The sequence below is a fragment of the Solenopsis invicta genome, chromosome 4, assembly GCF_016802725.1.
Source record: "Solenopsis invicta isolate M01_SB chromosome 4, UNIL_Sinv_3.0, whole genome shotgun sequence".
Classification (NCBI taxonomy): domain Eukaryota; kingdom Metazoa; phylum Arthropoda; class Insecta; order Hymenoptera; family Formicidae; genus Solenopsis; species Solenopsis invicta.
In genome coordinates this window covers 5,698,976-5,723,978 of record NC_052667.1, presented here as the reverse complement: position 1 = coordinate 5,723,978, position 25,003 = coordinate 5,698,976, and the positions used below count along the sequence as shown (strand labels likewise).

At 34.7% G+C, this 25,003-nt stretch overlaps 1 protein-coding gene across 4 annotated transcripts in view; it reads left to right on the top strand.

The window, feature by feature from the left end:
- Positions 1–25,003, top strand: part of LOC105195558 (RNA binding protein fox-1 homolog 2) — a 339,314-nt gene that overhangs the window by 29,436 nt on the left and 284,875 nt on the right. Inside the window, exon 1 of one of the 4 annotated variants that reach the window (XR_005574603.1) lies at positions 6,088–6,998. The exons of the other annotated variants lie outside the window; for them this stretch is intronic. The gene's annotated coding sequence lies outside the window, so the exon portion shown is untranslated. Of the gene's footprint in view, positions 1–6,087; positions 6,999–25,003 lie in introns of those variants that run through there. 4 annotated transcript variants of the gene reach the window in all.

The window sequence follows — 25,003 nt, the reverse complement described above, 5'->3', positions numbered from 1 at the left end:
CGTAAATATTCCTCAAGTATCTTTTACGCTTTTACACTTCCCTATTATATGCGGCTTTTACGGCCATTTCGGAGAGATTACAAATATTTAAAGGCATTTGCATGCTAATCGGCGCCCCGACCAAAGTGTGTCGGCACGTCCGGATATTTTCCTTTCGGAAAATATTCATTTCCTACGTTATGAAGCGGTTCACACCTATACACCTTCACCGCGTGTTTTTCAAGTCGAACGGCGCAGTAATATCTCTTAGATTTGCTCCACGGATTCGTGGCGCTTACTATAAAAATCCGTATTTCATTTCGCGCCAGTTCGCGTATATACCAACACGTGAACATTTATCGAGATCAGGTTTCGAGCATGGAAACCTTGGTTTGTTAGTCTTCGGTCTTTCGTCTATGTCGTAAGTTTCGTATCTCGCCGACGCAGACACTAAGTTTTCTCGTAAATAAATTGATCTCGCCATCGGAGTCGGGACTTTAACTTATCTACACAAGTTTCATTTATGCTTCGAGGGAGACCGTACGGTGAAATTTAAAATCTTCAGTAGAACTCAAATCTTGCACGACTCTCATTCGACGAAAATATTTGCCGTTTGTAAAGCCGGCCGTTAAAACTGATTTAATAGTTCAATTGACGCTTCAGTCGTTTTAAATCTGAATTATTTGCATTCGATCGTAAAAACCGGTTTTGTTAGTCGGTCACTGACTCGCACACTCACACTAATCTGCATGTATACGTGCACAGGGAGAGAGAGAAAAATATTTTGCAATATATAAAGGTATAAAATCCTCGCGCGCGACGTCAAGTACAAAGAATAGGAATAAATGGCACGATAGATTGTCAATCCATCGACGAAGAGCCGCTTTTTACGGTCTGCTACATAAAGCTATATCGCCGGTACTCTTGGTTCTTTCGTGCCCTTCGTATCGTTTGCATGACGATATTGCATAAAAACCTGATGAAAAATGCATGAAATATGCAACATTGCCGACGCCGACACCGACATTTGAAAGGCGTAAATGCTAAGATGGGCTATTACGCAAACTTGTCGTCCTTTTCGGTGTCGACGGGGGATGGAAAGATTGGCGATAAAAATGAATCTCAGGTACAATGTAATGATTGTTATTTTTCAGATTTTTATTTGAACGTTTTTTTTATTCGTGGAACATATTAAATATCGTTCTTGTCAAGCGTTTTGCATTTTGCGCGTATAACGAGTTAATCATAACGGACGTTGATTTTTATGTGCTTCATTTTAGTTTAAAAGTAACGTGAAAACAGTCTTTTGACAAGGAAACATAATCAAGTATCTCTCTCAGATTTTAAGCTTTGGATATATTGTTAAAATATATAGACAAAAATAAGAGACATGTATTTTTTTTTATAAGCGCGTTCTCGCACGTTAAGGGGATAAAACGCTCTTTAAAAAAAATTGGTTGTTTATTTTTGAAGCGAATATCATCGAAACTGTGATAGAAAAAAATTTTGAAATAAACGTTGAATAGTTTCAAGAAAGTATACTTTATAATAACGAGGAAAGTAATTTTTTAAAATAAAAATGAAAAAAAAATTTTATTGTAAAGTATTCTTGAAACTATTTGATTTTTATTAAAAAAAATTTTTTTATAACTTTTAGTCAAATAATTTCGAGAGATGATATTCGCATCGATTATTTTTAAAGAGGTGTTTCATCTTAACGTGCAAAAATAAACTTGTAAAAAATACGTATTCCTTATTTTAATTTATGCTTTGACACATTCAAAGCTTTGAGAAAAGTACGGGTACTCCATTTGGTTTTTGAATAATATTTTGAATAATATTAAAGAAAAGATTGAAGATTTTGTAGTTATTTTCTATTCTCACAGAGAGGTGATCCGCTTTATGCTGCGATTCTTTGTTCCAAATTGCATTATGATGAAAATATGAGAGAGAAAAATATAAACAAAACAATTTTAGAAAGCTACAAACATACAAAATGATGTAATATTACCAATAATATACTCTCTATTATTTCAACTATGCAATTTGCAAGAGAAAACTATGCAAATTCTATTTTCGTTTTTAGCACATTTTATACATGTAGAGAAAAGCCATGAATGTATGATCTATGGGTTTTATTTCTCTAATTGTTTAAAAAGATTATGCTTTTATCAGTATTAAAGGGGGCTCAATATTTAGTTTCCGAGAAACACGAGAATGTCGCTTTAAGAGCAGTGGACCAGCGTTGGCGACTTTTCTCTAATTTAAAATCGAAAGGGGGGGACTTTTGGTTGTGTGCCCTTATTAGAACGAACATGTCATTTACTTCGAGTAAGGAGAGCGAATAGAAAAAAAAAGATACGAAATCGTGGAGGTGAAAGGATTCGAACGATATAACTCTGTGAGAAAATATAGAAACATTTTGCGAAGATATTGCAATGTCGTGAGGTACGATACATCCTTTCCACTCTCGTACATTTTATTTTTATTTTATGTTTCGGCGAATGGTACTCGAGAGAATTTGAGAAATTAGATTTGCTTCGAGGGAATTTTATCTGGAAACCTATGGAACGAAGGTTATCGTATACTAAAATATTGCGAATAAAGAACCGAAGAAGATAGGATATTATAGTAAATTACCATGACTTCGATCACATTGAGAACTATTGGAAAACAGCCGGCCTCCCGCGCGTATCTTCATATGTAACGACCGCATCGATCATTCCGACGTTAACACACTGAAAAATACAATAAAAAGTTACATGCAGCTACTGCTGCTGCTAGCAGTACCTCATCCTGCACAGTCTTCCAAGGGACGTCCTAAGGGATGTACCCGGGACGTCCCTCGGATAAAGTGTGCTGTGTGCGATATGTACGGGCACTGAAATTGCATGACGATCATGCGCATCGTATGTCGGAACGTCGAACCGTAACACGATTTTGCATTACCAGAAATTGTGTAGAGTGAACCTCTTCCGCGTTACATATACTGGAAGACTCAATTACGGCAAAGTTACGACGAGTACACTCTGCGTGCGATTTATGCGCGAATCAAACTTATCGGCCGTTGAATATAAATTCACGTCGAAATGAGCTCCCGCTCGCCGGTAAATTCATCATGATTGCTCGGTATACATACGCGCGAATACGCGATTGCGTACGAAGGTCCGGCATGATTCGCTTTTTTGAGCGACCCGTAATAATTTTGCGAATGACGAAAATGTAGTCTTTTAATATTACAAAGAATGCATGCAATGCCATTACCGACAATAAAATGTATTCTGTTTTATACACATCGGGAAATTGTAATTTACACATCAACAGATTATCTGAATGGTTTATCTGATTTTCTGAATAGCAATGAAAGTTCTTTATTACAGTCCAATTTATTACTTTACATATTAATTGTATAAAAATAGAAAACGTTTTTTATAATAGATTTTGCGGATTTTGAGCATTGAAAATGTTGATATGCACATCGCGCGTGGCGCGCGCTAAATTGCGAATGCAATTCTGTCGTGAATTATGGATCACGTAAAGCGGGTTTAAATGAGAAAAAAAAACTCTGGTGAAGTTAGTGGTGCGCCCGTGTCGCTATCGACCGAGTCAATTTCGCGTATTGCAGATGGCGGAAATAAACAAGCCGTGTTTGCATTATAGCTCAGGTGCAGGCATAAAATTTAACATACCGCGCAATTTTCAGTTGGGACGACCGGACGCTCGGTTGTCAGGTAAAAACAGATTTATATAAGCGACACGAACGAAATTGCATGCGCGTCGACAGACGATTATGTTCGCGTGGATGATAATCGCGAATGTGTTGCGTCTCGAGTGCTACGACCCTTATCGGCGTCATGCACACACGTGCGTATACATGCATGCGCACTGCGTCAATGATAAGCCGACAAAACGTCACTGTTCCCTCTCGTGGAGCGAGCACGCTGCACCGGGGGGCTTCGTTCGCCTAATCGCCGCTTGCACCAAAAGCTACGTCATTGCTACTGACAGCAGCATGCTCTTGACACTCGTGCCATGTTAAGTGTGTAATATGAATTAATGGTGTTACATCTTGGCGTGTTGCAAATAAAAAAAAAGTAATGGTGGAGATCGAAATAATTTTTTAGCGAACTGATTTAGCGAAATTAACTATTATTTAGGAGTTTGTATAATTACAATGAGTTGAGAGGGATTATAATTTTTTGTACACTCAGAGATAGAATATATTAGAACAAAGAAAATTTATTTAATACAAAAAAATTATTTACTCGATTAGTCCTAAGCTTATTTACTTGCAGTTAAGTTGAAAATTTCTCAATTGAAATATTTATGTAAATAAAATGAACAAATATAGATAAATTTGTATTTTTTTCTTGCAGTTCTAAAAAGATATTTATTGTTAGATTATTTTTCTATTCGAGACAATCAGATTTTAAACCTAAGTAAACAATTTAATCAAGTTTAATAATATTAGCTTATTTGTAAAATAATGATTTAAATGTAAGAAAGGTAATAATATAAAATTATAAGATAATACGTCTGTTTACTTAAAATTTTTATTTAATTTTTTTACTTAAATAGAACAAACAAATGCTTGCATCAATGTAATATGGTTCTAAGAAAATATATTTTTTTCATTAAGAAATTTGTTTTCTTATTGTAGATGTATTTAAAAATTTCTATGATGGTTCATTCATACATTATTATTAAAGCCTGAGATATTTTAAGTAAGAAGTATTTTAATTTGTCATATTGAAGTTTAGTTAAAAATATTTTTTATGCTTTGATTAATAAAAATTAAGGTTCCTACGATAAAATTAATTTAGATTTTTTCAAGTTATATCTAAACGTGAAGGAAATAATAAGATAAAAATTATATTAAGTCAAAAATATTTGAGGAGAAAATTGATCTAATAATAGTTTTCCATGTCACACATTGAACGATATGGTTTAGGATTCCGTCCGAATTTGCATTTATGAATTGTTTGTGTGTTTTGTGCAACATTTCGAAACGCGACAGTACCCGGAAGTAAAGACGATAGTTCTAACATAACGGGAAATTTAATTAAATCTAACGCGAAATGCGTACGTGAAGAGAGGACGTCATTATTCACATTGCGAGCCATTTCGTTCGCTTAATTCTACGGGCGCTTTGTCACTGCCACAAGCAAAATGCCAGAAACGACGTTGCACGTAACGGTAGCTACTAAAATTATTTTTTAATCTTGGTTCTGAATATATACGAGATGCTCTGTAATCACAGTACAATACTTTAATAGCGTTTCTTGAAGATTAATTAAGACTGTATTTCTCAAAACAAAAAAATTATGAAAAAAAATTGCAGATTGTTTTATATTGCATTTGAAGATAATAGAACTTTGGCACCAATTGTCTATCTAGATAAAAAGTTATTTCAATAAGAAGTAGATATGTGTTCTAATGACAATATAATTAATAATGAAATAAGAAGTAATGAAAAAAATCTGAATTTTTTTATTTAAGTATTTTAAATATTCAAGATGATTTATAAAGCTTCGTCGCGATGTAGAGAATAGTTCTGTAAAATAAATGAAATTTATTTATTTATTTACAAAATAATTAAACAGCCAATCAGAATAAAACTTCATAAAAAATTATCGTGAATACTTAGCACTCATACAAAAAAATTTGAGATTTTTCTTAAAGTTAACAAATAATTAATAAGATATAGAATAAATAAACTATATTATTAAATAAAATAAAATGAAATAGAAATTTAATCTTATTTACACAACTTTTATATATATAATAGTTTATTTGAAGTGAATTTAATATTATGTAACACATTTGCAAATTTTATTTTTTTGCAGGGATCGTACATGTCTGATACATTCTTAATATTAAAAAGTTCTAAAATCGGAAATACCGAGAATGAAATCGCTTTCAAACCAAAAATTAAATTTAGAAATCAATATTTCTTTATTTAGACCTGCATCGTTGCCTGTGTATCGATTTATTATTTTTAACTAATTTCCATTCTTTAAAATATTGATTTTTTTTTAATATTTACATAGCTTTTGATTTTTTATTATTTTCTCTTATTTCTTACTAATAGATGGGTGAATATCAATTTATATATGCGCATACATATACATACACATAAATAATAATACACAGTATGTATATAAAACGAAAATAGAGAAACTTTTTCGAAAGAAAGGTAAATTTCATGCATATTAACGTCAGATTTTTCACATACGGCGGTATGTACATACATCCATTCAAACGCAAGCGATTTAAAACGCGAAGGATTGTTTTCGGTCTTTATTTCGAAGCGTCAAGTAGTTCCTAGAAGAGCTTGCTGACGTATGGCTTGCGGCTCTTATTTTTTGCCCGCTAGACGGTACGTTGTTTACGCAAGGTCGCCGCGACAGAGAGACGCAGCGTGGAGCAGGCAACAGTCGCTCCCTGTGTACTGTCACATTACCCTTTGGAACGTGATCGCGATAAGTCATCGAGTCGCGATATTAAACACGATCGTTCTCCATGACGACCGAGCGATTATTCGTCCGCATTAATTGACTTCTGCAATTAACAACTCGCGTGAGTGCGAGACGACTGGCTGTTTATATGTCGGATAGATATCTCGCGTGATCTGTTTATCTCGAGTAGAAATCGGAACGCGAATGCTGCGTCCATTTGAACGCAATTTATTCCATTCAATTTTTGGATTCAACTTGCGGAGTAATAAATGCGAATCGTTTATTCAAATCGGATAATTTAAGTAACGAGTAGTCGCGGTACGTCGCGGTGTGTCGTGCGTTCGAAATATATCGATTTAACTTGACTAATTGTTAATTCGATTTTGTTAATTACAACGTGTGTGTATGTGTGCACACGGCATCGAGAAGTATTCTGACAATTAGTATTTATAATGTGTATTTTCGTGACTGTTGTGAGTGCCATAAAGAAAAGAGTAATGAAACAGAGGGACGAGGGACGAGAACGAGACCTGGAATGGCTAACAGTGGAGCAACAATAGAGTAATTTATTACTTTCTTATTTACTTAACTAATTGTTTATAATTATTTTATGCACGCACGTAATATTTACTTTTTCGAATATTAGTTATTTTGAATACTGTTATAATTTAAAAAGATATACAATTTAGTTTAGGAGTTTACGTCCGCTGTTACGCATCGTTCTTCTGAGTGATAACTTATATTTTATTTAATTGAGATAATGGATTTTTTTATTACGGTAATGGATATATAAAGAACATGTTTTGAATATGCATAAGATAATATGAACGTATTAATGGCATAAAAGTAAAAGCTAAACAGTAAAAGATTATTTCTGATTAAATCTGATTGTTTACATTATTTGTTATATTATGCGTGACTTTTAGGAATTAAAAACAATACGAATTTGTTTATTAATAATAGAATTTAGACATCTTTAATATCATTTTATTATTGGTGAAATTTTTGAAGTTATTGCTTATTGTTAAATAAACAGTAAAAAAATAAGGATGTAGGAAAAGAGAAAAATAAAATAATATTAACAAATACATAGAATATTTTTTCAATACAAATTTTTTCATATACATTTTTTATTGTATTTATATGACATGCACGATGAAGATTTAAAAGCCTGAAGTTTATATATTTTATTTAACGAAGTAAAAATATTATCTGTAAAACAGGGAAGGAGAAAATGGTTAATGTACGTGGAGGTATTTATTTATTTTCCTTTCCCAAGTATTTTTAAAATAAAATTTGTAGCTTGGTATTTCTATTATTCCAGTATTAAATATTGCAATAAATTCAGGCAAGAAAGTATACAATAGGCAGAATTTTATTAAAAATACACGAATATACATAAACAATACAAACAAAAAATATAAATATAAATGTGTTTATATAAAATAAAATATGTATAAGATACATGTATATAAAAAGAATTGAATCATATAGCATATTTTAATCGGTTTACATACCTCTATTTAATAAAACTAAGGAAAACATTTTTAATTATTATAATTTTAATCTACTTTCTTGTCTATTTATCAATTTTTTTGATAATTTGATTTTATCGTAAAATGATGTGAAATTGGATGATAGATAATGTAAACGTAATTAAAGCTTGAATACGCGAGCTTCACTACTCATCAACTTTTATTATTTATAAGTCGAAACCTATCAATCTTGATTTTTAATACTAATAAGACACACTGCATATTTATTTAAATAAAATGTAATATACAATAACATTAAGAAAGATCTTGAGAATAATTCTTTCTTTTAAAATTGTAGAATTATATCTTAAGAATATAATTTATTGTTGTATGTTATGTAAAAATACTAGAATATTTTTAATGTAGAATACTATTTAGAAAACATTTGATACGGCATATACAATATGTTGCTGTTGCAATAAATGTGCTTTATTTCCGAAATGTTTATTTGTCAGGAAAGCGTCACAAACGTCACGGTACGCGTTAGATATTAAACGATGGAATATACATTTTTGTGCAAACGCCTGAAGAATTAAATGAAAACAATATACTTATTGGAATTTTTTATATATCAGTTTGCAAAAAATATATAATATCTTGCAAAGTTGAATATCGAGATACATTCATAAATGTAGCAAATAATCTATATGAACCTAACGAATCGTTGTGTTCGCTAGTAGAGCGGAAAATATTGACAATTGACCCTATCGACTTCGATATACAGCATTCAGAGAATGGCAGGAGGGGGGGGGGCGAGTGCAGAGGAGGGAGATGTAAAAAGAGACTGATCCGTGATTGCGTTCGCTCGACACAACGTTGCGCGTTGCACAGTTGTATATTGCGTCTGTTATGTTTACATAAATCATCGCCACACAAAAGCGGAGTTTATTTTTTTAAAGGATTTAGAAGCACGCGAGAGTTACGTTTTACGATTCGGTTTTATACGCGCTGCTTTTATATTGCCTGCGTATTGGCTCCATATCACTTCGGATAACTGACGTTATTTTTTTCCATTTCTGTTTTTCAACGATGGTCTGATTTCCTTAAGTATTGTGAGAATTGAATTTCGCGAATGTAAAAATATGTAATATATTAAAATCTCTCATATTAAGGATATACCGGACACGCAATCCTCGCAAAGTAAATAAAATTTGGTAGGGGGGTGTAATACTAACACTTTAAATAAACTATATATATGAAAGTTGTGTAAATAACATTATAGTTTTATTTAATAACGTATTTTTATAATTTATTTATTCTATTAAATAAGCAAATTAATTTTTACGTTAAGAAAAATCTCAATTTTTTGTGTGTTTTAGGTATTCAAAATAATTTATACAAAGTTTCATTGTGATTATCTGTTCAGATAAATAAATTTTGTTTATTTTTTTACAGAACTGATTTCTGCATTGCAATGAAACTTTATAAATTATCTTGAATATTTAAAATGCTTAAGTAAAAAGATTCAGATTTTTTCTGTTATTTTTTATTTAATTATTAATTATATTTTTATTAGAGCACATGTCCACTTCTTAATGAAATAATTTTTTATCCAGATAGAAAATCGCCGTCAAATTTTTTCTACAATTTTAAAATGCAATATAAAACAATCTGCAATTTTTACATAATATTCTTTTAAGAAATGTTTTGTACATCCTTAAAGTATGATCATTATTTTTTAAACATTTATCGTCACTACTGTAAAATTGTTCTCCACTGTGAAATTTTATAAATTTATTATCTTCTATTATTAAAAAACTTCTTCTTTTTGCAACCACAGATCGAAGTCTCTCCCGTACATTTGTTCTGTTTGCGATGTTCTATCAATTCGCAAACGCAGGTAAACACGACGGGACTGAGATCACGCAACGTAGGATTACGTGCGTATCCGAAACAAACGCCGCACCACGCCGCACCGTGCCGGGCAGTTTGACTTCCTACACCTGCGCCTAATTACGGTGCTCGCGCGGTGAAACATTTCGCGGTGACTAATTCGCGGGGTGGCTTCCGCTATTGTTACTCATTGCGAGCCACCGTTAACAATGCACCTGTCCCTTCCGACGGCCCTGTGTCGGTACGCCGCGGTTAATGCTGATGCACGAGTTGCACGTTAACGACCGGCGACCAAGTCGAAACTGCAGCGCGCGACCGCTCGTAAATTCACCAGCGATATCGTCATACCGCGGTAGTTTCGAAACGACAATGCGAGACAAAAGTTTGAGCGATTCTCTCTGCCACATCTCTCCCTCTCTGTTTATCCATTTATCTATCTATTTAACACAGTTCGAATGTAATTAAGTGCAAGTCCGAAATGTTAAATCATCACAAAATTAATCAAAACGTCCACGATTCGCCCGATAAGTCGTAATTTTCTATTCTGAAATACATTTTAGTTAACTTACAATTGGCCATAGTTATGCAAAGACATCTACAAAATTATAATTTTTGAGTTATTGTAATTAATGGATAGTTCTTACATTTTTTTCGTACATTAAACAAAAAAGATACAAGTCTAATATGTGCCTAAAATTAATAAAAAAAGAAAAGAAAAACAGTTTTTGCCTCACATTTTTAAATCGTATAAAATTTTATTTGCATTTTTCTCGAAACGAATTTCATGTGCGTTGGACGTTTCTCGCGTAACTACAGCCAATTTAGGATAGACTTCTGTATACTTTCAATTTGCAAAATTGCACATATAATTACGAATACTTTATTCAGCTTGAAAATATTGGTGAAAATGAAAAGTTTTTATTCCGCTTTAATTTGTTATTCTGGCATACTTTATGAACCACCCGGTAAAATACGTAGCGCAGAGAAATAAACTTGCATCAGAGAGAGAGAGAGAGAGAGAGAGAGAGAGAGAGAGAGAGAGAGAGAGAGAGAGAGAGAGAGAGAGAGAGAGTGTAACGATGTAAATGCGCAAAATAAGAACCTGAATAGAGAAGCTCTTGTATTCCAATGAACCACGTTGAAGGTTTTCTATTATTTCCCAGTAAATTTGTTTTATCTTCGTTTATGAAACTGATTGCGAACTCGATCATTTTATAGGGGTTTTTCATATCGTTTCTTTAGTTAGACGTAGATATTGACAGTTTTATTGGTACGAGTTTTATATTCACAGAAAACATTTTATGATATTAATAAAGATAGTACGGTAAAGCTTCGCGCTTTTTGACTAAACGTTTTAGAAAGTGCTCTAAAAAAAAAATTTCTCTCATCGATCTAAAAATAACAGGATAAATTCGATAAATTATCCACTGGCAAACTTTATGACCTCGACTTGTCGTGGAATGACAATCAAATTTTCTTAATAGAAGTAACTTTCTATCGTAACCGGACGTGTTAGAAATTTATACATCGCACTATTGATCAGTTGATATACTCCGATGACTGATCATTTTCTTCCCTCTAATCACAAGTACTTCAATTTTAACGCCCGTGTCCCCATTCTTCCCTGGAGATTCACCTACTTACGGCTGTCTTGTGGAATCGACAGATTGCAGATGAACGGAATGTGAATTCTCGCGCAGCTGTGTAACTTTCATTTAGCAGGCACTGACTAAATTTCACTCGAATACGGCGCGATGAAATTGCATATTCATATAATGAAAGGCAGCAGCATTAACATACAGTATTGAATGTGATAAATGTACCGAAATGTCTTAAATACACAGCTCGTGGATTTTTCACATTGAAGAAGAAAGTAGTGCAAAAGTAGAAAATACATTTTGTCGCTTATAAGTATATGTTGCTTTACGCACAGTTTCTTATATTACTAATGCCTAATTAATATTAAGCGAGTCTTGATTAGCGAATATAAGCGCAAAATAATTTTGAATATTTCCTTCTAATATATCTCTGCGGACTTTGCTGACGTCAGAAATTATATTCGTTAATGTAACATCTGATTAAAACGGGTTGAACATTTTGTATTTATTGGGAAATTTGAGAAAAAGGCTGTAAAAGAGTTCGGTAATGAGAGGATTAATACCGAAGAAAATTGCTAGGAAAATTACTCGTTAAACTACGTTTACCCAATCGTTTTTCCCTCAGAAGAGGCGATAAATCACGAGGAGCGAGGATTCGAAGGTCCCTATCATAGTTTTGCGTAAAAAGGCACATTAATTATCCATCGAAAGTTGTTGTGAAATGCCATTACAACACGTCGCTGGGTTAATCGTATATAAAATCGGATCTTCTATTCACAGGTGCGCCATTCACATGTATGCACAATTATACGTACAACTATTCACTTCATTTGTAGAACTTGTGCCCGATAGGTCATTTGCATGCACATACGAACAGCTGGGAACAGGATGCGTGTATTCTATCCGTCTATCGTAAATAATAGATGCATTGATCACATGTCGGAGTATCTCGGTCTAGATACAATTCGTCGCGACAACGCTGCCGGCGCTTTCAATTATTATTATGCCCGATTATTACACTGTTAAAAATTGGCAGCAGAATTTAATGAAATGTAACGGACGCAAATTTCAAGCAGGTACATTAAGAAACATTTAATGTACATTTGATGAAATTTAATGTTGTCAAAGGTGCGCTAAAAGCGCACTAATTTCGTGCACAAGATTTTCACTTATTGATACATCAAATTTAATGTGTAACTTAAAAATACATTAAATTTCATGACACTTTTAACAGTGTATGGAATTTAATGATCGTATATAATTGCTGTTGGTTCAATCCATTAAACACTACATCATTGTAAAATATAAGAAAATTTTTAACAATCGTCTTTCTGAAGATATATTGCAGTTATTATCATTTATTTTTGTCATTGAGTATATTAAATTAGTGCGGTATTTAATATTTTTTAAGAATATTATGACGATTGTTTTTGTTTTATCTATAGTTGTCATTATTTTTGCTTCGACGATTAAATCATTAATGAATTAATTTACCCAGCGAATAGCATACAATCGCCGAATTTCACAACAATTGATATTTCGACAGGTGAATAATTTCCTTGATTTATTCCGAGGTCTACGATATTTATATTTATTTGTGTTGGTTGAATCTAATGGGCAACTTTTTACGTGGATAGATATTACTTGTGTTTTATTAGTTACGAAAGTTATACGATATAATATGCAGTTGTAATATACATCGGGAGATAATTGTGTTCTGTAAAGGCAACAATAGCTAAAATAAATAAAGCTGAGCTGAATTTTAGCTGGAGGGATTGCATTGTACACAACAAGCTTTTTGTTAACGGCTCTCGTGAAAAGTTTAGAACAGCTTTTTGCGTTGTGTATATTCTACACCGATAGTGTTTTACGTCCCAAAAATACATTGGATATTCGAGGCAGTGCAGTTAGAGATCAGGACGGATCTAAAACATCTCACCAGCTGTATCTTTAATTTTTATTTATTCGATTTTTGCAATGAAAAAACTTAATTATCAAAACTGACCGTATTTATTTTATTTCGCTGCAATAAGGAATATGTTATAAATGTTATAAAATATAAAAACGTGATGCACTAACACTACTAAACATATCATGAAATTCAATATATTTTTAAGTTACACACAAATTTAACGTATCTATAACTGAAAGGCATGTGCAGAAAATTTAGTGCATTTTGACAACGTTAAATTTATATTAAATGATGTTAATGTGTCTGTTTTGAAATTTGCTTTCGTTGCATTACATTAAATTCTGCTGCCGATTTTTAAGAGTGCATTCTTTAAAATAATATTTTAGAAAGTATAACGCAATTAAATAATACACGGAAAGAACGGTTTTTGCTAAAGTATGTAAAAATTTGGCTGGCTACAGAACGGAAAGTAATTCTGTTAATTCATTAAAATATTTCTTTACACTGTTAAAAATGTCACAAAATTTTATGTATTTTCAAGTTAAACATTAAATTTAATGTATATATAAGTGAAATGTACGTGCATGAAATCTAGTGCATTTTTGACAACATTAAATATTTTTTAATGTACTTGTTAGAAATTAAAAATTTGCTTCCGTTACATTACATTAAATTATGCCGTCGATTTTGAACAGTATAGGATACTCAAGCTGATTGTCAGAATGTCAAAACGCGTTTTGCAGCGTTATGCTCGTGTGAGTGTCCTTAACAAAATAATTTTCAGATCGATGCCTAAAGCTAAATTTTTATATATTTCCGTTGTTTCCGTGTAGATTTTAATAATGGATAAAATTTTTGTACGAAATATCATGGACAAGTGGATACATTTGAAATACAAAATCGCGAGGACATTCCTCGCGGGCTCCCATTCCGTGCAGTCGTAAAACGCAACATTGTCGCGTGCAATCTGCGGTCTAGGCCGCGCTTCGAATCTGCAGTCTGGCCGATTAATAAATCTCGTCCGTTATTAGAGCTCCATTCAATTAATTTCGAACGTTAACGAAGAGGGAGAGACCGACCCGTGGCGATATATGTGAGATTGGTGGAATCGATGGCCGCCCACGTGCCGCCGCACACCGCTTTACGAATGCGCGACGCGGAATTGCATGCGGATGATTTCATTCGTTTTACGTGAGTTTGCATACGCTCAAGGCCGCCGTCGCCGCACGCCGGACGTATCTACCGCCACATATCGGCCTGCTCGATGTTCGCAGTTCTAACCAAGGCGTGTATATGCAAAACGGGCCCCGCGTCGTAAAGCGAGGATACGACACGAGTTTTTTTTTTTTTTACGAGGAGCGCATATACAATAGGCCGCGACGTATCGGGAACGCGATTAGCTCTATCCCGATCACGTTTAGATGTAAAAACTTTTATACACCGAAAAAACGTAGCGCACGAAGGACACTTTTGGATTTGATAAAAAGCTGTCTCGTTTCGCAATTAAATTTATACACGCGACATGTTTCTCATCGAAATATTTGAAATCCGAGGAACGTGACAATTTAGTCTTTAATATTACTTGGGATTATTATTATTTTTTTTTTTTCAACATAGATGTTTGTGAGCGATAGAAATTTGCTGCATAATATTGGAGCGAGGAAACGATGGATATATTTCTAGTTGAGATATATTGTATTTGTGTAGATGTGACATGGCAATTTTCATACGCGCATATATAAAGGTCGTTTACTCGGGCCGATTAACGGAAAGCGTTTTACGGCGATTGATCGTTGCGTAACGATCGGAATTGCGCATTTATTTTCCGCCGATGCATCGGCTGCGCTCTATTGTGCGATCACGTGAAACGGAATTAATTGCGATGCATCGCTATCACGCGAGTTTTTCCGCTTATCGCGTAGCGACGAAAGTATAATAGGGGGGAGGATAGAGGAGGTGCAAAGCGCGCGAAGAATAAGGGAGGCCGTATTTTACAGTCAAGGTCCGGCGATAAAGGAAGCGCGCGCGAGGTTGGAGAATATTGGCTGAATAGGCCAGGACACGAGTGTGTGGATATTCACACAGGAATAGAAAGGGAGGGGGAAAAAAGAGAGCAAAAGGAAGGTCGGGGCTGCGCGTGACGACGGACAGACTTGCGAACACTTCCTTAAAATTGTTGCAGTAAAAGTCTTGTGAGTTACTGTAAAAGTTTTCCTTTTACTGCAACCGAAAGAGAGCTCGCTGTCTTCTCAAAAATATCTTTCTCCATTCATTTAGGTTGCACTGAAAGGGAATTATTTATCTTTTTAATAGCATGAGAGAAATAGAAAAGCATAGTAAAAAAATTGCACTTTTTCCGACTTTGTAAAAATAATTTACGTTTTTGCAGTGGAACGTGATAAACCAGAGAAAATAGAGATAAGGAAATAAATGGAAATCTATTTTATTCAGCATACAGATTTAGCATACAAATAGTTTAAAAAGAATTTATTGTTAATAGAGCATCGCTAGGAAAATAAGAATAGTAAACTTTGGTTTCTAGTTACACTGAGAGAGAAAAAAAAATGATTCTAATTTAATTCATTTTTGTGTTAATTATAAATATATTTATAATTGTTTTAGTTTTTTAAATTATAGCTATTACTACATAAAAATGTTAATTTTATTTTTTTATTTACATCTTACTGTTTTACTATTCATATTTAATTATATTTTATATTAATATTTGAAATTATTATGATTTATAGTACAATTTTTTTCCTAGTTAATAGAGCTATAAACACAATTATGAATGTTATAGTGGTAAAAACTATAAAAATGGAGTTTTTATTTTTATCACGCAATTACAGTTAAATACCAATCATTTTTTCTCCATGTATTATATAATTATCGTTTATTGCCATATCGCGATTTTATTCATTCAAGAATTTATCTTCACTATATTTTTCTCGGGCGTTATGTTATTGAATGAAAAAAAAATTTCATGTCATTCTCACCCGTGTGCGTCCACCGACACGTTGTATACCGACGCGAGGATCATCGTCAATAAAAAAATCATTGAATAACAGTCAAAAGAGCCAAATGGATGATCGTTAATCTCGATAGATCATGTCGAATGCGTCGATAACGATGAATCATTCCTGGGGCATAGTCAGGGTAATCCATCATCGGCATCGCAGTAACGAACTAGGTTAATAATGGTGTAACCGTTGCCGGATGAATGCGTAAAAGCAGCGAGCGAGGAGTCGTTCGGTATGCACGGGCCATTAGTGAATTGGATGCAGTATGCAATTATATCGTTGGCAACATTGTTGGATGAAGTTGTCGCCGTTCGTCGTTTCCGCCGCTCCGCCGTTGCCTCTCGTAGGCGTTTGACGATTTTTTTCGCGTGTCCCAGCTATCCAGTCAAGGCGGCATAAAAACACCCGGGCATGTAAGCAAGTAAGAGAAATGCGATGACGCGGCAGCATGCAAGGGTCGCTTTTATTGGGAACGTAAAAGCTGCTTTGGCGCGTAGCCCCCCTTTCATGCACAAGATATTTCTCAAAGTCATATCTTGAAGTGGAGCACGTCTCAAATGTCTTTCGTGGGGTGGAGAATTCACGATGGTGCTAAAAGAAATATTCTATGAAGAGTATTCTAGTTTCGAGATTTCATGAATGGTACGTTATTTTATTCAGAATATTGATTTTGATACGAAACATACGTATACCCACACAATTTGGAATAAGTTGCTTTCAGTCACTTTATCACACGCTAGTCTCCGTACCGTAATAGTTTCTCGATAAATCGGTATTTTCAACTTTTAACAGTTTATGGAAGTATAATGGAATTAAACTTTGCCTATTATCATTTTATTCTATTTTTTATTTTATTCTATTTTTTATTTTATTCCATTTCTATTTCTGACTTTATATATTAAACCATTGGTTTATGGATTAAGAGAGGATTTACAAATGCTCCACGTGAAGTCGCGTAGGCGGAGGGGGATTAACAATTCTCGAGATGAAATATTACGCGAACGGGAGCAAAAATGCGAACGATAATGAACTTGTTCGGTCATAGCTGCGTTCTCCGCGTGAAATAATAACTCCGAAAATTGATATTCGAGTCACGTTAACAATCAATAGATAATCAGTTTATTATCGGGAGTGCGTCGCACGTGAATTCTGTTAAAGTAGTTGGCCGTATGTTATGTTGGTTGACACACACAGGAGGGAGAATTCAGAGCGGCTACTCTCGCGGGGCAAAACTGTGTTAATGCACCGAGGGTTCGCCTACATGTTTATCATGTGTCGTATTGCCCGCGGCAGATTGCGTACAATGCAGTTAGGATGCATGCTGCGCGCTGCATTAGCCGCGATGAATCAATAGCAAAAATTTGTTTGGAAAGCACGCTAGAATGCAATAATGCGAATAACGTCGTAGGAGGTATTCGATTACGATCGCGAGAGAATCTCAGGAATTCTCTGTAAAAAAACGCATTTTGATACTTTCTTTTTTTTAACAAATGCATTTTTAATAGAGTTGCCCTGCGTGTTGTAGTAAGCACGGCGTTTAATAATTTCACCGTATTTTAATCATCCTAATCTTTTTATAAGACTCTCATTAACATGCAAATTTTATTAATGCGCCGGAGTTCCGACGCGGTGATAAACGTAATCAACTTATATCATCCGAAACTCAATTAAACTTCCGTTTGCATACAAGTTCGAAATCACAATAAAAGATTTTATCATTTTATGTTTCCGTGTCTAAATTGCTCGCCGAAATAAATGGACCGAATGTTTTAAATAAATCTCAGATATTTCAAACTGAGAGACCGTATCCGGTCGAATATTGTCGGTAATGTTCAGCCAAAATCGTATGGAAAAACAAAAAAACGAAAAGTGACACGATGAACAACGCGCTCGTTCGAACGTGGAATATTTTTAATCACAAGTTGAAAAAAAAATTTCAAAAACACACTCTCATGGGATTATGGAACTACCGAGCGCATTCGCGAATGTCGAAACACCAAGCGGATGCAACATGTACATTTGAGAGATTACTTCGTAGGTAAATCCCATCGATTTATTTTCATCCAAGCAAAACAAAATGGTAATGAAATAATTATTAAAACTTTGATCAAATATTTCTATTCTAATGGATCGTATCCATACTGGATTATCGTAATGTGCATGCGATATGTTGTAATAAATTTTATTATTATACTTTTGCGATTTATAGAAGAATAAATATATACGATAGTTTTTATCTACGAAGCAAGAGATATCTTAATCATTTGTTATCTTATCGTATCGCGTATTTGTTTCTGATTTCTGATTGATGAAATTCTGCAATTGTTTGATGCCGTCACAAAGGCCGTAATTTGCAGCTCGTCCCCTCCGGGCAAAACTGTGTTAATGCGTCGTATTTGCCGTCGTATTAGCCGTGCATATTATCCACAATGCAGTTAGAATCTATGCGTCCGCTGGCCACAATGGGTCAGTGACGGTTTTCATGTGCCTCGGGACCAGTCAGTCAGGGAAACGAGCAATTACCGCCCAGCCTGTAGGGAGCTGCTGGAATTTATGGGTCGAATCCCCCTTAAGCAACCTTTCTAGTGCGCGATTCATCCTTGGCAGAATTTCCCGAAAGATAGAGATTCCTTGTCCTTACGGGGCTGCATGGGAGAGAGGCTGCGTCCTCGTTAATGTGCTTTATTACACTCGGCGGGCTTATTATGCTTATGTTGGTTTTTTAATAGCTTCGTAAGCATCTTTTAATTGCTCCTTGTTAGCGAAGTCCTTTCTTTTGGTTATCTAGCTTCTTGAAAAAATCATTCAAAAGTTCCATCATATATAATCGCAAGATGTAAAAGCGAGTTGTATCCATTTAACTTGCAAGAAGATCTGATTTTATTCATTTATAAATTGGCCAGAAATAATAATCGCAGATGAGACTTTTGATCTTTAATCGAATGAGAGACTTCTGAATAAATGCAGAACTCTACGTAATTCGCAGTCTTGAAGCGCGTCGTGTACTTTATTTAATAGCGAGTGCTCGCGCGTGAAAAATATTTTAGCGAAGCCTTTTAAAGAGGCTTTAACGGTCGCTGTCTGGGAAAATGTAATTTCTGCTACGTTCGAATCTAGCGCGGCAGGACAAATGCAATTGTGAAGTCTCGCGACACTCTCGACCCTCCCTTTCTCGCCGTCCGAGTTACAGTGCTTCTTTCAATTTCTACTTTTGTTCTCCTCCTCTTCCCCCCCTCCTCCCGTGCAGACATTTCGCGTATTTCTATCATTAAATGCATCCGTCGTACGTATCGCTGATCCGGATGCATGCATACTCGACCCAGATGCATGGCGCAGCCTCATTCGACGCAGAATGCTCTAAAGCAGCTAGTTACGATTCCGGGGTTATGACGATACTATCGAGCGCTATTCGCTCGCGGATGCCAATATCCTCCTCTCGAATACAGATTAAGATTTCGCACTGGATTCGGATACGGAATTCGCTTTGTGGTCGTCATATCTCCTGAGTTGCAATCTGTTATTAGTTATGAGATGTGTATGGGTGAGAAACGCGCGTCCCTCTCTAGCAGAGCGTCTAACAGAATCGATATTTCAGTTGAGAAATATTCCTCCGAGTAACGTCGAGTTTCATTACATTTTGCACCAAAAGCGCAACTATTAGTTTTTAATTGCGTTATACGGGAAAATAGTAAGACATTGGCAGAAGTGTATACTTATTAAAAATTAGAATTATAAATTCAGTCGCGCACGCTCGAGCTGATTGATTTGTTTTAATAGCCACTGCACTATTCTGCAGTCGAACAAAACAAAAAAAGAAAAACGAAAAGGAATCGAGTTTGTGATTAATCGTTTGCCAGAGTGTTCATTGTTAAGTTTGACAGTCTGCGATCCGACATAGCAATTCCATTTGGGAGCGTAAACTTTCGCGAATGTTTGGCGGCTTGCGGCGGACACTCTCTTGCGGCTTTCTTACTTTGGTTCACGGATCAATCGTATCGACCATCTTGCTCCGTGTCTGCGATGCTCGCCAAAGCACGTCCTATCCCCGTTTGACCCTAGGATGAACCCGAATTGACTTCGTTAAGAAAAGGCACGAGGTTCTACGATGTCCCGTATCACGCGAGTATGCACATACATACATGCTTACATGCAGGCTCGTATGTCGCGCACTTAATTAAAGCGTCTCGTGTGTGCAATGTTAATGCGTGTACATATATATCCTAATTGTACATCAATCCACGTCTCTCCCTCTCCGTCGCTCGCATTAAGCCAAATGCATTGTCGGCGAGATAAGCTGCGATCGCCACGAGACATCGCGAACGGTTTAAGTCGATGAATGATATTTCTCAGAAGAAAGATTATCGAATTACAGATACACTTGCGCGAACGTCACTTATAAGCTTTTAATTAATCAACATTTAGCTTCTTTAAAATATACACATCTTAAAAGGAAAATATATATCTTAAAATAAAAAAAAGATTTGCGAATGTGAAAGTTACCAATTGATGCTATTTTTTTAAATATGAATACGCGCGTATATATTTGTGAGAGTCGCAAAGCGAAAAATTATAAGTTACAAGACTTTTAAAGTATCCTTTAATATAATTATTTTAATTATTTTATTATAATGATTTTAATATAAAGTTTTAAATTTTGTTCAACGTACTGACCATTGATTTTCAAATATTATTACTATGTTAATAATAGAGTGTTTACCGAAAAAACCCGGAAAATTTTTAGGAAACTCATTATTATCTTCGAAAATTATCGAATTTTATTGGTACTCGCGGATATATTTGAAATTTGATTTTTAAATTTAAAAACAAGTGTAAGAACTCTCAATAATTAAAAAATACACAACAATGACACAGCGGTAAATGACAATTTTTAATTTGAATTTTATTTTTCTGGCAAAATTGTTTCTTTGATCATTTTTTTTTAATAATGCAAATTTGGTTAGCAATAAATATGGCATACATATCCATGTATATTTTCGTACAACTCGCAAATTTTTATAAAAGAATTATTGACTATAGACAACAGTATATCATTTAAAATTGATATGTATTCATTCGAATTTTGTACTTCCAACGAACTAGATACATACATGTATTGCAAACAGATTGTTATATGCCATATTTAGTTTATATTTTTTCTTTTTAGTACTTTTCCAACATTAGTATTTTTTCCAAAATTTTATTTTTAATATTTAAAACTCATGTCGTTTTTCTTTTCGATTGTATGATTAAAAAGAACATTAATAAAGTAAATTTATTTCAACTGCATTTAAAAAATTCTCTAATCTTATCTAGAATTTTGAATAAAATTCCCATAAAATTCGGGAATTGTTTAATAAAATTTCAGCAAATGCTCCGTAATATTTTTGCATAACATATTACAAATCGTTTGCTTTTTTTAAAATGCATTTACATTCGTAAATTTGCAAATCGTGATTTTTTCTCTTTCATCGAGATACATATCTAACAATAATTTCTATGATAGAGAAAACAAGAAGGCGGAAATTGCATCTTCTACGAACGCAATATCGCGTGATACACGATGTGAGAGCTTGAAAAGTACTTTAAGAAGATAAGTCGGACGACTGCTGGCGAGCGAGCGAACTCGTGCTAGATCACTCGGTATAGATCACTCTGAAGATACAGATCTCTTAAAGGAGGACACATGTCCCTCCGGGAACTCCGTAGAAAGCTGTTCGTGATGTAGTGTCCCGTAATTGGAAAGGCGAGTGACGATTTTTCCTCGGGACACCGATACGTTTGTCGGTTCTTTCTTGCCTGCCGCTCCGGTCTCGTGCGGCTCTCTATGGTGCCGCTGCGCGACGACAGATCGACTGCAATATTGCGAACGTTGCAGTCGAGATATTGCTATGCGGAATTCGACCGATCAGTTTTATATCGCTGTCGAGAGCTTAAATGCCGAAAAAAGAGAAATATTTCCAGTGGAATACGATATCTACATTCGTACAATTCTTCTTATCTTTGTCAAAAAGTAATCGCGATTATTATAATGAATTCTGAAGATATATTTTCGGTTTTCATAGATATGTATGTACACAGTTGCATTAAATGCATAATTCCGTGAACAGACAAGATATTGTAGATTTAGATATCAATATATTTTTTGTTATTTGTATAATTCTAAATTACACAGGTTTGATGTGTGTGTGTATATATATATATATATAATTTTAGAATTTAATAATTTTTAAAATATTTATGTTTAGTAGATATAATGATCCAAACTCTCAACTCATTTTTGTCATTAAAAGTGATTCGAGAATACCATTGTGGTTATAATCTGTACACAGTTTATGAAATTGTTCATGATAATGCATGTAATTTGATCTTAACCGGTTTCCTATTACAAGCTAAATTATATTGTGTAATACAAGAAACGTGGTTTGAAGATTGTTGGTATCAAGGAGAATAACGCAAAATGTAGTAAATCTTAACAATAATATTTAACAGAGCGAACGTAAGTTATTGCACCGAAGATGTTTAAAACAATTTTTACAATTTTTACAAATTTATTAGTATTGAATAACGGGATTTTTTATTACTTTTGTTTTCTAATAAATTATTTCAAATCAATTAGACAAACTGTTTGATGCATTTTGAAATTAAACTGAGCGGTAACATTTAATATTTTGATAAATGGAGCACGAAATGCACACCGACACATATTAGTAGTATATCTTAAACACTAAAAGCACATCCCTCTTATGGATTATGTAATAATTATGTACATGTCCTTGGATCTCGCGCTAAACCTAAACGGATTTTCAATTGGTTATCGACCAGCTATAATAACTGAACAGAAGGACGGTCAGACGAAGTCAAGGGCTGCGTTATGTTCTCTCTCTCGTACCTTTTCCTTTTTTTTCTTAGCTTCTTTTTCTTCCTACTATTCCACCCTCCAGCTTGACTCTCCTTTTTGTTGTCTCGTGATTACAAACTCAGGCTCCACCTTGCTGTCAGCGACCTTACAAGCACTTTGCTCGGCTGTTTCGCGAGAAAGGAGAGGCTTTTGTAATAAGTGCAGATTGAACAGACTTTACCAACCTCGAAAGTTTTCTGTCTCGCGGAACAGCCACTTAAGATCCCTTTGATTTGTTTGCATTCTTTTCGCGAGTTTAGTTTCCGATACATCTCGTTGTTGTTGTTGTTGTGTAATCTAGTTCGCTAGTCTAAATTTAAACGATTATCATCAATTTCACTATGTCAGTAATTTCTAACGTAAAAGTATAGAAATTCCATGATACAAAAATATTACATTAGAAATATATAACGCAATAATACCAATACGAGCCAACACTGGATTTTTGGTTTATAGTAATTTTATTATTACAATCTTCAGTCCATAAAAACTGCGCTCCATATATTTGTCTTGAAACACAGTCCTTTCATGAAGCCGGACTCCCCAATGTAACAAATGAAATTGACGAGTTAACAAGCAGCTGAAGGGCTCCACCCTTTATTCCAATCTCAGAAAAAAAAAACTGTAAAGAATTTATTGGGAAAAATAACAGTGAGAAGTATTAGACTCTTTCAAAAATTATTAGCAATACGTATGATAATTTTCAATGAATTTTGTGATAATTTTAAATGAATTTTGTCCCGAGAATCCCGAGTGTATTGGCGCTGTTCCAAGTAATATTTCTTGAAAAGCAAATATTAAACAAATTTAGAATATAACTCCCTCTCGACGCGCGCAGTATTCATGGCTGCTATTTAAATTATGCAATTTCTCTCGATTTATAATATATCTCAGTCTGTCAATACATGCCTCATGATTTCAGCAGAAGCTTGACGTACACGATGCGAATGCGTTCCATCGTAGTACATTGTGTGTCGGATTTTAAGCTGAAGATAAACATAATGTTTGCAGGACTTTTTCGAATTGATATCTTTTCCAGTTTATCGGATTCTCCTCGTCGCAAAACTGCTATAAAGTCTTATCCTTTCGTAGTAGGCGGGTCAATACGATCATTCAACAAAAGTCCGAAGAATAGGGGGATGAACCTCGCGAGTGAAGATGGAACGAACTCCCCTTGACGCGCAACTTTTTCATCCTGCGGAGGAGGATCCTTTTGAAAGCAGTTAGGACGGAACTCGATTGGCTCCTCTTGTCGATAGTTCGCGATCTGTAATTCTTGGACGCTCCTACATCACGGAACTTACGATGGATACATAGATGGATCTGTATATTTTGAGTGCACTTCGCCGTATGCCTTCGTTGCGTCGCGTCGAGGGAAAATCGATATTGTCCGTGGTCCGGGAAACGTTACTCTATTATTACGTTTTACGAACACACTCGATACAAATCGTAAACCATCGTTGGAGTGCCTAGCTGAAAGATCTATCATTTAGATACGGGGCAGGGAGGGGGGTATTAATATTTCGATCGATTCTCGGATATACCATATGTATCGAGTTCTCAGATAACACTGATACTTGAACTGCAATGGATGCATTAGTTTGCGCGTATAGATATCGTTCATCAAACCGCGACGATTCTTCCGCCTGTCCCTCGAGCGAGATTCATTTCCATTAAAAAGGGGAACAACCGCGCCGCCCTTCGCTATCGCAGATATTAATGGTGTGTAAGATAATGAGATTTTCGTTGAAGTAATTGACACGCGCGCGA